General features: G+C 44.7%; 1 protein-coding gene across 3 annotated transcripts in view; it reads right to left on the minus strand.

The window, feature by feature from the left end:
• Positions 1-15,059, minus strand: part of ANKFY1 (ankyrin repeat and FYVE domain containing 1) — a 103,370-nt gene that overhangs the window by 86,875 nt on the left and 1,436 nt on the right. The window lies entirely within an intron of this gene.

A 15,059-nucleotide genomic window follows, 5' to 3' on the forward strand; every position in this document is an offset into this window, starting at 1 on the left:
CAGCCCCGCCATCTCTAGCTACCATACACCATTGTCTCACCTGCCATTCCCTCTTCTGTCCCCACCACCCCCTTGAAACTCCTCTCACCCATGACCTTCTAATTGCCAAGTCCAACGGACTCCTGCCGGTGGTTCTCCTCCTCGACCTATGACACCACATCACACTGTTGTCCATCCCTTCTCTTATTTTAGCAACCACAGTACCACCCTCTGATTCTGGTTCTCTGTCCCTTTCACATGCTTCCCTGCATCCTTTCCCAATCTTTCCTTTTTCTTTTCTTTTTTTTTTTTTAAAGAAATCAGGTCTCTGTCACTCAGCTTGAGCACAGTGCCACAATCCTAGCTCATCACAGCCTCAAACTCCTGAACTCAAGTGATCTTCCCACCTCAGCCTCCAGAGTAGCTAGGACTACAGGTGCTTGCCACCAGGCCTGCCTAATTTTAAATTTTTTGTAGAGATGGGGTATCACTATGTTGCCAGGCCTGGTCTCAAACTCCTGGGCTCAAGTGATCCTCCTGACTCAGCCTCCCTAGTACCTGGGACCACAAGTGTGTGCCGTCACACCTGGCTATCAATTTTTAAATTTTTTGTACAGGTGGGCCTTGCTATGTTGCCAGGGCTATGTTGCCTTGCACTCCCAGGCTCAAGTGACCCACCTGCCTCTGCCTCCAGAGTAGCTAGGAGCAGAGGTGTGCGTACTTGGGAGCCTGAGGCAGGAGGATTCCCTTGAGCCTAGGAGGTTCAGGCTGCAAAGAGCCGAGATTGTGCCACTGTACTCCAGCCTGGCAACAGAGCAAGACCCTGTCTCAAAAAAAACCAACCAGCCGGGTCCAGTGGCTCATGCCTGTAATCCCAGCACTTTGGGAGCCTGAGGCGGGCCGATCACAAGGTCAAGAGTTCAAGATCAGCCTGGCCAATATGGTGAAACCTAATCTCTACTAAAAATATAAAAATTATCTGGGCGTGGTGGCACGCAACTGTAGTCCCAACCACTCGGGAGGCTGAGGCAGAAGAATTGCTTGAACCTGGGAGGCGAAGGTTGCAGTGAGCCAAGATCGTGCCACTGCACTCCAGCCTTGGGCGACAGAGGACACCCCATCTCAAAAAACAAACAAACTAACAAAACAACCAAACAAAGAAAAAAGTTATGAGCAATAGAGAAGACAGGCAATTAAGCCAATGCAGTAAATCCTGAGCACTCTGATAGGGGATACAAATGGAGTGTGGTGAGAGACCTCCTGGTTTAAGCCAGCGTAAAGAAAATGTTCCAGAGGGCCGGGCGCGGTGGCTCAAGCCTGTAATCCCAGCACTTTGGGAGGCCAAGACGGGCGGATCACGAGGTCAGGAGATCAAGACCATCCTGGCTAACACGGTGAAACCCCGTCTTACTTAAAAAATACAAAAAACTAGCTGGGCGAGGTGGCGGGGGCCTGTAGTCCCAGCTACATGGGAGGCTGAGGCAGGAGAATGGCGTAAACCCGGGAGGCGGAGCTTGCAGTGAGCTGAGATCCGGCCACTGCACTCCAGCCCGGGCTACAGAGCAAGACTCCGTCTCAAAAAAAAAAAAAAAAAAAAAAAGAAAAAAGAAAATGTTCCAGAAAAGCAGTATCTTACTTCAAAAGATTTAAATAAAGCCTGTATTTGTTTGTAGCATACTGGACCCAGAAAATGCAAGAAAAAGTCTCAATCTTATTCTCTTGGTCAGATTCTCCTTTAAAGCTTGTATCAGTCAACAGATTTGTCAAACAGACAAAGTACATTAACACTGTACATTTCTCTGTAAGAAATACAAATAATTATGAGCCCACGCCTCGCCCTCTCCTCCAAGAGTTCACTGACAAAAATGTCAGCCACTCACCAGCTTCTATGCAAGTCAACTGAAAAGGATGGCTATAGTATACACCACATCTCGCTAGTTCAACCTCGTGGCTGCAAAATTACATCCCACTTGCCAAGAGACAGCCTCCAAGTTTCCGCTGTGGTAACCTTTTCTTCCATAAGCAACCTGAACCCTCTAACTGTGGTTTCAATCACACCATATTCTACCCAACCTAAATCTTTTGCTCCTCAACAGTTCCAACCCAGCATGACTATAGCTGGCTGGGGAATTTCCATTTCACTTAAACTGTCAATCTGCACATATTTATGCACTAAGCATTCTGGCAGATTAGGAGCTGCCTCTTTTAAGAGTTAAACGGGCAATCTAGACTGGGTGTGGTGGCTCATACCTATAATCCTAGCACTTTGGGGGGCCAGGCAGGAGGATCTCTAAAGCCCAGGAGTTTGAGAACAGCCTGGGCAACACAGCAATTTTTTGTTTTTTTCATAAAAAAATTGAAAAATTTAGTTGGGTGTGGTGTCATGCACCTGTAGTCCCAGCTACTTGGGAGGCTGAGGTGGGAGGATTGCTTGAGCTCAGGAGGTCGAGGCTACAGTGATCTGTGATCATGCCACTGTGCTCCAGCCTGAGCAATAAAGCAAGACTCTATATCAGAAAGGGTGGGGGGCAACCTAATTAGCACCTATTCCAAACAAGGTAATCAAAGCAGTATCAAATGTAGAATCAAAGTCGTATCAGAAACAAGAAGGGCAAGAACAAAACTAACAGTTACAAAGAAGCTGGATACTGATTTATGTGCTAAGGTGTTGCAGCCCTGGCAAACATTCAAATAGACAATCTTAGATCCTGAGTGTATAACAAGGGGAAAAAAAAAAGATATGTGGAAGACCTTTAGGTGAGCTAGAATCAAAAGGACGTAGGTAACAGGTGAAATTATAGGAACATCTGCCTTCAAGAATGGAAAATTAGGCCGGGTACAGTGGCTCATGCCTGTAACCCTAGCACTTTGGGAGGCCAAGGTGGGTGGGTCACTTGAGATTAGGAGTTTGAGACCAGCCTGGGCAACATGGCAAAACCCCATGTCTACAAAAAAATATAAAAATGAGCCAGGGGTGGAGGTGGGCACCTGTAGTCCCAGCTCTCAGGAGGCTGAGGTGGAAGGATCGCATGAGCCTGGGAGGTGGAGGCTGCGGTGAGCTGAGATCACACCACAGCACTCCAGCCTGGACGACATAGAGACCCTATATTTAAAAAAACAAAAAAACAAAACAAAAAAAAAAGACTGGAAAGTTGCTGATTCCTCTATCTAAGCCTTCAAGTGGAGGAGATCCTGAAAGCTGTTTCCAGCCATCTTCCCCCGCTGCTCTCTGGGAAACCATACACATTTCCTTAAACATCAGTTATACACACAAATTCTAAACTCTACAGCAACAGCCCCAGTCTCTCTACCGAATTCCTCATTCAAATACGCGGCAGCTGCCTGGACAGTGACACAAGATATAAACTACCAAGGGAATGAGCAGAGAAGAGGCAAGATAAAAGCAGGGCTTTGGCATGATTTGGGACTCTTAGTCACAAAATTACAGATGCTCCCCCACCCGGCAGCTTTTGTCGGGGAAACCCAAAGGATCACAAAAGTACTCAGGAAGCTTATGAGCACTTACCAGTGCTACCTCAATTGCCACACCATTTCATAGCATAACGGAGGAGTGCTTATGGCTGAGACATTACCAGCCTGTGGGGAATACTGTCTGCTTACAAACAGCAACACAAATGTGTCCTTGAAGTGTCACCAAGTTATACAGTTCTTGCAAGAAAAAGTACAAAATTATCATTCTGAGCAATAATGGAGAGAGAATTTACAGGGCACAGGTTCTAGGGCGAGACTGACAGGGATCAAACCTAGTTTGGATACACCTTAGGCAGGTGACTCATTCTCTTCATCTGTAAGGATGCTGTAAACACTGAAACTGCTAATACATGTAATAACCTTAGAATACAACCTGCCCCGCAGTAGGTGGTCAAAAGATATTAGCTATTATTACAGTTCTTAGAAAGCAACTCAGGGTAGTCAGTCCTGTGTTGCAAGATTCTCCCTGCACACTGATAGCCCAGAGCATGCATTTCAGAGCCTCACTGACTGGGCTTGACCCCAGCTTACCCATTTACTAGCTGTGTGACCTCGGGCAAGTTACTTACTCCTCTCTGTGCTTCAGTCTTCTCACGTGGAAAATGAGACTAATGATATTATCTTAGAGCAGGGGTCCCCAACCTCCAGGCCGTGGACGGGTACTAGTTTGTGGCCTGTTAGGAACTGGGCCACACCCAGCAGGAGGCGAGCTGCGGGCGAGCCACCTTGCCCACCTGAGCTCGGCCTCCTGTCAGATGAGCAGCAGCATTAGATTCTCACAGGAGCGCGAACCCTACTGTGAACTGCGCACGCCAGGGATCTAGGCTGCACGCTCCTTACGAGACTCTAATGCCTGATGATCTGAGGTGGAGCAGGTTCATCCTGAAACTACTCCCTTCCCTACTCCATCTATGAAAAAACTGTCTTCCACGAAATCAGTCCCTGGTGCCAAAAAGATTGGGGACCACTGTCTTAGAGAACGATGTGGAAAGTTATTAGGATAGGTTAAATCACTCGGAGCAGTGTCTGGTTTAGTAAGGTTTACCACTGCTGCTGCTTCTCCGCCTGCTTATTCTTCATCCAGTGCCCAGTTTTCAGCCGTGGTTTTTTCTTTGTCCCCTTCCAACTTTCATTTGAAAAGCAAGCCTAGAAATTTAATTAGCTGGGCATGGTGGCACATGCCTGTAGTCCCAGAGATGATGCCACTGCATTCCAGCCTTTGAGACAGAGACAGTCTGTCTCAAAAAAGGAGAGGAGAGAGGAGAGGATGGCAAACCTAGAAATTTAAATAATAGATAAAACCTAGAGTTTCACGAAAAAAGCTACACTAAGTATCAGTGAAGAATGCCAGGAACTTCCAATTTTCTCATGTTTCTTTCCAAATAATATCTAGCTGTTCTCCATGAGTGCAGTCTATGGTCAGTCTTTCAGTAGGTATCCTTTCTGATAGTTCATCACTGTTGAGTTAACAAAACATGCTTAAGACAAAAAAAAAAAAATTTGCATTCATTATGAATAGCCTAAAATAAAGAGTGTAATGTCTATTGCAAAAAAGTAGTTAATCAGCAAATTACCTCTTCAGAAGTTACAAGGCAGTCAGGAGAGAAACCAAAACTGACTTTTAGAACACTCTTCCTTCTAGTTCAGGAGTTGGCAAACTTTCTGTAAAGGGCTAGATAGCAACTATTTTAGCTCTGGGAGCCACCCAGTCTCCGTGGCCCTACTCAACTCTGCCAGTTGTAAAACCAAAGTACAAATGAATGAGTGTGGCTGTTTCCCTAAAAATACTTTATTTATGAACACTGAAAATGGAATTTCATGTAATTTTCACATCATGATATATTGTTTTGATTTTTCTTCAATCAGTTTAAAATATTTAAAATAGAGTTAATATGTATAAGCTATTTTTATATGTTACATCTATAACATATAAACAAATTCTTAGCTTAAGGACTGCACAAAAACAAGTCAACAGGTTTCAGGTCAGATTTGGCTGAGAGGCCATACAAGCCCTGCTCCCCTGCTGGTGATTTTAAAGAATTAGGATGTTAAAATGACACCCAGAGCCAAATGAAAGGGAAGAAAGCAGTTTATCTATCTGGAACGCCTAGAATTCTGTAACCTCTCACTTCTTACCACACCCTAAGCCACAACAGCAGCCACTGCATCTTCAAGATATGCCTCTCTCCAAGCTTACCTCCTCACCCTCAGAAACAGGCTCACAGTACCGCCTCCTACCCCTAGACAAACACCTCTTCCACACGGTTATGCTCTTAACTGCCCAGTCTATCACACTTTTTGCCTTCTCCACCAATTTCTGAAGAGTCCTCTTTAGTCACTACTTCCTCTCTTGCCTCCCGAACCTTCTGAAACTTGGCTCCTACTCACATCCCTCTGCTAAAGTCACAATGATCAAATCACCCACTTCGATGACCTTTTCCTTATTCTTCAAGCGCCTCAACCTCTCTGTAGCCTGTCAATCACCCCATTCTTGAAACTCTTGTTTTGGCTTCCTAACTCTGTATTCTAGCTTTCTTCCTAACCTTGTTACAGACCCTTCATCTATTCTGACTATCCACTTTCTAAAAAGGCACAGTGCTGCAAGGTTCAGACCTACAACGGAACTTTTCCTAAAGCTTCTTCTTTGAATGTGGTCTCATGCACACCCATAACTTCACTGTCACTGCTATAAAAATGGACCCGAATCTCTCTTTCCTTCAACGGCTCCTGCTGAAAGAATGATTGACTGGTACTATAAACTCAACAAGTCCAAAATCAAACTTCGTATCTTCCTTAAATCAAAGTCTTCTTCCTACTTCATGTCATGTTATCAAAGCCCTAAGTTACCAACGTACAGGCTATGGTAATGCGTTTATACAGCACACCAAACATACGAACTATTTAGAGATAAATGTAACACAATGTGCAATGCATGCACACTGAAAACTATAAAACACTGCTGACAGAAATGAAAGGCAACCTAAATAAACAGAGTGATATACTACGCTCATGGACTGGAAGGCTCAATAGCTCAGTACTGTTAAGATGTCAGGTCTCTCCAAATTGGTCTATAGATTCAATAACTTCCCAATAAAAATCCCAGCGAACTATTTTCGTAGAATTTGAAAGAATTATTCTACATTTTTTTTTTCTTAGAAACAGGGTCTCCCTCTGTCACCCAGGCTGGGGTGCAGTGGCCTGATCACAACTCACTGCAGCCTCGAACTCCTGGGCTCAAGTGATTCTCCTGCCCCAGCCTTCCAAACAGCGGGAGCTACGGGTAAGCACCACCACACGTGGCCAATTGTTTTGTAGAGACAGGGTCTCAGGATGGCACCCAAGCTGGCCTCGAACGCCTGGCCTCAAGGGATCCTCCCACTTCGGTCTTTTAAACTGCTGGGATTACAGGCATGCACAAGCACAGGCAGCTGATTCTAAAATTTGGGTGGAAATGCAAAGTTCCTAGAATAGCCAAAAAAAATTCTGCGTGGGGGAAAGAAAAAGGTTTAGCATTTACCTGCTCAAGGCTGCGTATAAAGCTACAGTAAATAGGACGGCATCATACTGGCATCAAGACAGATATCCAGAGCAATGCAATATGACGGAATCCAGGAACAGACTCTGACATATACAAATGCTCCGACAGTGGTGTCAAGGCATTTCAATGAGGAAAGAGCAATGGGACCAGAACAATTGGAGATTTATATGGAAAACACAAAGCCCTATTCCTAGATACCGCTACGTATAAAAACTAACTCAAAATCACACATATCTAAATGCAAGGGTTAAAACTGTAGCCCTTCTAGGCTGGGTATGGTGGCTCACGCCTGTAATCCCAGCACTTTGGGAGGCCGAGGCAGACGGATCATGAGATTAGGAGATCAAGACCATCCTGGCTAACAAAGTGAAACCCCATCTCTACTAAAAATACAAAAATTAGCCAGGTATGGTGGCAGGCGCCTGTAGTCCCAGCTACTCGGGAGGCTGAGGCAGGAGAATCACTTGAACCCAGGAGGCGGAGGCTGCAGTGAGCCGAGATCGCGCCACTGCACTCCAGCCTGGACCACAGAGTGAGCCTCCATGGGAAAAAAAAAAAAAAGCAGAGGGAGATTTGACCTACTCAGAGTAGAAGGTCACGTGAACACAGAACAGAGAGAAATTTGAAGATGCTGTCCTTGAAGACTGGAATGCCGCAGCCAATAGCCAAGGAATATCAGCAGCCTCTTGCAGGTGGAAGAATCAGGAAAAAGATTTCTCCTAGAGCCTCCAGAGGGAATAGGGCCCCACTGAGATCTTGATTTGAGACCAGCGATGCTGATTTCAATCAGACTTCTGTCCTCCAGAATCATAAGAACACGTTTCCGTTGTTTTAAGCCATCTAGCTTGTGGAAATCTGTTAAAGCCACAGGAAACTAAAACAGCTATACATAAAAACAAAAAATTCTGTATAGTGGAAGATTTTAATGCCCTGGTAACTCTTTGCCAGATTAGTGTCAACATCATTTGATGGGGTAAAAGGAAATGTATACTTTCCTGTAATATTTTGCAATAAAGAGAAAGAGGGAATTAGTACTTTTTGTCTCCTATGGCAGTTAAGTTCTTCACATTCATCATCTCAGATTCTAACTATATGGAAAAAGTAATATACTAACAGTGAAATTCACTTAGGTTAAGTGGGTTGCCCAAAATCACACAATTAGCAGAAGACAGACTCAAGATTTGGGATCTCAAGCCAGAGCCCATCCCATTAATACCATGATGCCAGATTTCAGCTCCAATAACAGAACATCAAGATCAGTCATTAATTAATGCAGGAATTAAATGAGCTCCTTCCATTTCCTACCGTAAATGCACTCTACTGCCCTCTGGACACTCCAGTTCTAACCCACACTGTATTCGGTGTTTTTCAATTACCACCACCCTGGCATTTCCTTTCTCTACATTCCTATAGTTCTTCTATTCTAGCCAAAACTTTAGCAGTGAATTAGTGTTCTTCATGTATTTTTTTTTTTTTTTTTTTGAGACAGAGTTTTGCTTGTCGCCCAGATTGGAGTGCAATGGTGTGGTGCAATCTTGGCTCACTGCAACCTCTGCCTCCCGGGTTCAAGCAATCCTCCTGCCTCAGCCTCCTAAAGTAGCTGGGATTACAGGCGCCTGCCTCCATGCCCAGCTAATTTTTTTGTACTTTTAGTAGAGACAGGGTTTCATCATGTTGGCCAGGCTGGTCCTGAACTCCTGACCTCAGGTGATACCCTGGCCTCGATCTCCCAAAATGCTGGGATTACAGGCATAAGCCACCATGCCCGGCCTCTTCATGTAATTCTTTAATGACTAAATGACTTTATTTCTATTCTGCTTTAACTATGTCCATCAGATAAAAGAGAAATGATTATAAAGGTTGTGATAACATTCTATTTGGAGAACTACAAGAATAATTTTTTGTTTCAGGCTTATATTAGGATCTTCCACATAAAATATTTCATTAAAGTGTCAGCTTCCCAGAAAATACTATCTTCCTTGTTGGCATCAGATTAGAAAAGCTCTTCATTGGTGATGAATTACCACCACCACTACTTTTCTTTTTTTTTATTTCTTTTGAGACGGAGTCTCACTCTTGTCGCCCACACTGGACTGCAGTGGCACGATCTCAGCTCACTGCAACCTCCGCCTCCCGGGTTCAAGCAATTCTCCTGCCTCAGTCTCCTGAGTAGCTGGGATTACAGGCGTGTACCACCAAGCCTGGCTAGTTTTTGTACTTTACTTTTAGTAGAGACGGGGTTTCACCATGTTGCTCAGGCTGGTCTCAAACTCCTGACCTTGTGACCTGCCCGCCTCGGCCTTCCAAAGTGCTGGGATTACAGGCATGAGCTTCCACCATGCCCAGCCCACAAATCTGGATGTTTAAAAGGTCCCAGGTGACTGTACCGTGCAGGGTTCTCCAGGTTGAGAACTATGTACTAATGGAATGAAGGAGAGAGGAAAGCACCGATGTGAGAGGTGTACAGCATCCAGGGTATTTGGTGACTGATGCAGACTTAGGGGGGAGTTGGGGATAACTTTTTGGTTAGTGACTTGAGAGTCTGGCTGAACAGTAGTGCCATTAATCATGAATGTAGAAGAGAAAACCCAGTATAACTAGAAAACAAAACATGCATGCTTATTTGAAATACTTCGCCTTCCCCTCTCTGTTCTGCAAGTTCCATTAAGGTTAAGGTTGTGTCTTGCTCATTTTGTCATCTCTGGCATAGTACCTTGCACCTACCGTAAAATACGTTTTTTCCTGAATGCAATTCAGCTCTGTGAGGTTCATCTGCCTCATGTTACAATCAGTGACATGACTTACACATCTTTCGAAAGCTCACCTTGTACAGCAGTGACGACTGGGCTGGTTTCATAAGAGATGCACAACAAATATTAGGTAACTAGCTATTTCCACCCCAAACGCCTGACTGGAAACACTTCCAACTTAGACACCACCACATAGAAGTATACTGGGCAAAGCAAATATGTCCAAAAGTGAGGTCAAAATATTTGTTCTCAAATCTATTCCTCCTCTACCTCTTAGCAGCTCAGCCATTTGTCTGAGTCATCCAGACCTAGAACTCTTGAGTCATCTTTGATTCTCTCTCAACATTCAACCAGATTTCAAAAGTCCTGTCTTTCATATGTTCTGCGGTCTTTCTCCCAACAGTCCTCTCCAGCCCCACGGCCCCTACCAAATGGCTCACTGCTGCAGCTTGCTCTCTGACTTCCTTTCTTCTCAATCCATCCTCTGCACTGCAGTCATTGTGTCACATCCCAGACAATTCCAGTTATGTCGCTACCGTGGCTGATTCCTTTCAGTAGTATTGCTCCATGACTCTCAGAATAAAATCCAAATGCTGAACCAATGCCCTTAATACCCTGGCCCTTAACACACTCTTCCAACCTCACATCCCACTAATCCTTCCACCTAGAACACTGACCTCTCCTCAATCTCATGTCCCCATGTCCAAAGGAGGGCCATTTTTCAAAGCTCAGCTCAAGTAATGTCTTCTGCAACAAGACTTTCCCTGAACATCCAAAATACATTCCCCATTACTTCCTTAAAAAATCTCTCCCTATTCTGAGTTTTCAAAGTAACTCCTAAGCATGTTTTACCTTTCACCTTACAATATAGCTTTTCATACACAATTTCTTTTATCCCTCCTAGACTTCAGAACTCCCTGTGAATAAGCTTTAGTTCTGGCTATTCTTGTTTAACTACCAATTACTTCTCCCTCTATACCCATTCCATGGTTATCTCCTCTTCCTCCTGACAGCACCTTACCAAATGGAGTTCAATAAATACCACAGGTTCAACAGGAGATTCTGGGGACACAGCAATTTCTCATTTTGTTCAGCAAGGCTGTAAATCATGATAATATCTCCAATTGCCCACAGCAAATCACCCTGCCAGTGACAGAATCCTGTGTATCGCCGCACAAGTCAGTAGCTTTACTTTGAAATGTCCACTAATGGATAAATTTTATTTCTCAGTAAAAATAGTCCACAAGGAGAAAGCTAACAGCTACAGCTGGTGACAGCAGTGAAAGTAAGGAAAGGGAGAGAAAAGAAAACAATGATATAAAAGGAACAGTCCGCGAGAGGTCTCTAGACTACACATAATTATCAATGACCTGGGACATTTGTTCAATAAGTAAAACAATAAACAGATAAATTTCAAAAGTAGAAACAGCAAAGTTCCTTCTTTCCTTATTTCTACCAACCTACACTAACGAGGCATTTTCTGGAACGGTACTACCCAAAGCACTTCTGGCAATGCCAGTGTTCTATTAATCTGTGCTGTCCATTGGGGGAGCTACTAGCCACATGGCAACTGAGTACTTGGAATAGGACTAGCACAACTGAGAAGTTAATTTTAAATTTTATTTAAATTTAATCAAATTTAAGTAGCCACATGTGGCTAGTGACTAATGTGTCGGTCCATGAATACCCAGGACATGGAATGTTTTCCCCATGTTACTTGGGTTGTTGTCAGAAGTATTTTTCTGATCAAATTCCATCAAATTAATAAAAGTTTATGATAAATTTTCTGTTCAATATACTATTTACAAAAAAAAAACCTTACTTTTTTTTTCAATTTTTACTTTTACTGAGGAAAAGAAGTGGAGAGTGATTTTAGAGGAGACTCGAGAGAAGGACTGCACGCCAGGGTGAAAGCATCAGGCGCTGTGGAAAAAGGCTTTTCCTGTGCCTGAGAAATATCCTAGGATCCCGACAGCTACTTGTGAGCTACAGATGATCCCCCTTTTAAAGCTGAGGACACTGAGACTGAGAGTAATTAATTGACTTGCTTATGATCATAGCTTAAACTAGGATTTAAATCCATGTCCAGCTGCAGAGTCGGAGCTCTTACACACTATATTTTATTATTATTATTTTTTGAGACAGTCTCTGTTGCTCAGGCTGGAGTGCAGTGGCACAATCTTGGCTCACTGCAACCTCCACCTCCCAGGTTCAAGTGACTCTCCTGACTCAGCCTCCTGAGCAGCTGGGATTACAGGCATGCACCACCACACCTGGCTAATTTTTGTATGTTTAGTAGAGATGGGGTTTCACCATGTTGGTCAGGCTGGTCTGGAACTCCTGATCTCAAGTGATCCGCCCACCTCGGCCTCCCAAAGTGCTGGGATTACAGATGTGAGCCACCGTGCCCGGCCTTAAACATTATATTTTAGTTGCTAAAACAAAAATGGGCAGGATGAAAAGTAGGTTAGGTAGCTCTTAGCAGACTTGTTATCCAGAGCATAATAAAAGCTGGACCAGCCAGTTTGCTTGGCAAGAAGCTAAGGATGTATCCAGGTAACTTTTCTTGATGGCTAGCAGGTGATGCTCGAGAAATTCATACCTTCCTTCAACCACAGCCATGATTCTAAGCTGGGAGACACAGGAGTGAGCAAAACAGAACAAGTTCCTGCCCTCATGGGGTTTTTATTCCAGTGAAGGACGCCCTCTAGCGGGTCAGCTGTGTGGAGAAGCAGTGGAGGACTGTTACAGGCCAAGGGAACTGCAAGGACAAAGACGCAGAGGTAGCAGCATGTTGGGCACGCACAAAGAACAGCAACAAAGTCAGTGTGGTGGGGTACAGTGAATGAAAGCAGGAAACAAGCTCGAAGTGTTAGGTGGGGCCCACACCCTGTTAGTACTTAAAGGTCATTGGGAGAACTGGAATATATTTTAAGATACCGGAGAACTGTGAGAGCTGGGCAATGAGAGGCAGGAGTATTAAGAAGAGTGGGAGAGACATGTTTCATTTAAGACATGATGTCTTAAAATGAAACACTAGAAACTGTATGAAATTAGAGTGTGAGAAAGCAAAATCGAGGCAGAAAAGTTAAAAGCAACCTTTTAATTGAAACTTTTTGAAGTAGTTCACTTGGGTTACAAAGGAAGCTTAGGGCTGGGAGCGGTGGCTCACACCTGTAATCCCAGCACTTCGGGAGGCCCAGGCAGGTGAATGGCTTGAGCCCAGGAGTTCAAGACTAGCCCGGACAACATCGCAAAACCCCAACTCTACAAAAAATACGAAAATTAGCCGGATGTGGTGGCACGCACACCTGCACTCCCAGCTACTTGGGAGGCTGAGGTGAGAGAATCACTTGAGTCTGGGAGGTGGAGGTTGTAGTGAGCTGTGATCACGCGCCACTGTACTCCAGCCTGGGTGACAGAATGAGATCCTGTTTCGGGGAAAAAAAACAAAAGTACCACAAACGAAGCTCAGATTAGCAGGACAGCTACAGAGATATAGAGATGGCGAATAAAACTAATTTTATGACAGACTTTAGCTAAATATATATGGTCAAATCCATAGTCATGGATAGATGGAAGGAAAGAAGGTTGTCCTCTAAACAAGTCACATAAGAAGCTGTACACTCAGTCTCTCAGGAATTCTGTTTACTATTCCTAGGCACTATCTCCCACATTCTCACACAGCCAACCAACCATTATCAGGGAAGTTCCCATAGTGTGTTTACAGATCATTCAAGTTATATGACACAGATATCTGCTATTTATTTATATTTAAATACGTCTCTCCAAACAAGCATAGCAGGCTCTGAGAATCTGATTAAAGCACAAGCAGGATTAATATCCCACAAACATTTTCTACCTAATCTTGTCTTCCTTTGCATAGCTTCAGGTTAATGAGCTAAATGGCCCAGAATGCCTCCTAGTTGAAGTTTGCAACATCATTTCTAAAAAGCTTAAATCCCAACAAAAAGTTGCCACACAAAAAAGGTAAAAGAAAAACTGGCTTACACCTGCAATCCCAGCACTCTGAGAGGCTGAGGCGGGCAGATCAGCTGAGGTAGGGAGTTCAAGACCAGGCTGGCCAAGATAGTGAAACTCCATCTCTACAAAAATTAGCCGGGCATGATGGTGGGTGCTCCTAATCCCAGGTACTTGAAAGGGTGAGACCGGAGAATCACTTGAACCCGGGAGGTGGAGGCTGCGGTGGCTGAGATCGTGCTATTGCACTCCAGCCTGGGCAACAGAGTGAGAAGGAGGAAGGGAGGAAGGGAGGAAGGAAGGAAGAAAAACTGCAAAGTCAGAACTTCATGACTGCTTACCTAGCTATCCCCCTGCGAATTTAACCCTGAAAGGATGTTTTCTTCGTGTGTTTAAGGAGAGATACCCCACTGACGGGATGTCTCTCAAGGCACTTGCCAGATGATGAGTATGGATGATGAGCATGCTGACTCAGCCTGTATGAGCTCCTCAGGGGTTGGAACCCGACTGCAAAGCACAGCAGGGGCTCAGTAAAGCTCCTGAATGAAAAACCAGCCGCCCTCCACAATCTCAGCCTTGCTACTGTATTCCCAAAACACTGAACTTACCTTCCTAGTGTAAAAGCGCCAGACTACCGATTACCTCACAGAAGACCTTCCTGAACCTTTCTATGCACCTCACTCCTGTGAGGAACAGCTATTTGCCGTGTACAACAACATTCTGTGATTGACCCAAAAAGTAACTTCAGAGGATGTCTTGGGTTTTCGCTCCTTTTCTTACTCCCCTGCTTTCACCTCAAGTTTTCCCTCCAGGGATATGGCAGAAAAAGCAAAGACAAAAACTGGCTGCCTGCTAGGCGCAATGGCTCATGCCTGTAACCGCAGCACTTAAGAGAGGCCAAAGCGGATGGACTGATTGAGCCCAAGAGCTGGAGACCAGTCTGGGCAACATAGTGAGACCTACTCTCTCTCTTTTTTAAGACAGGATCTTGCTCTGTCGCCCAGGTTGGTGGAGTTCACTGCAACCTCCGCCTCCCGGATTCAAATGATCCTCCCACCTCCCTAGTATTACTGCTGGGACCACAGGCACCTGCCACCATTCCATTCACTCCAGGCTGGAGTGCAGTGGCACGATCTCAGCTCACTGCAACCTCCGTTTACCGGGTTCAAGCGATTCTTGTGCCTCATCCTCCCGAGTACCTGGAATTACAGATACGCGCCACCACACCTGGCTAACTTTTGTATTTTTTGTAGATACGGGGTTTCGCCATGTTGCCCAGGCTGCTCTTGAACTCCTGGCCTCAAGCGATCCTCCCACCT

This window comes from Chlorocebus sabaeus, chromosome 16 (genome assembly GCF_047675955.1).
Source record: "Chlorocebus sabaeus isolate Y175 chromosome 16, mChlSab1.0.hap1, whole genome shotgun sequence".
Lineage (NCBI taxonomy): Eukaryota > Metazoa > Chordata > Mammalia > Primates > Cercopithecidae > Chlorocebus > Chlorocebus sabaeus.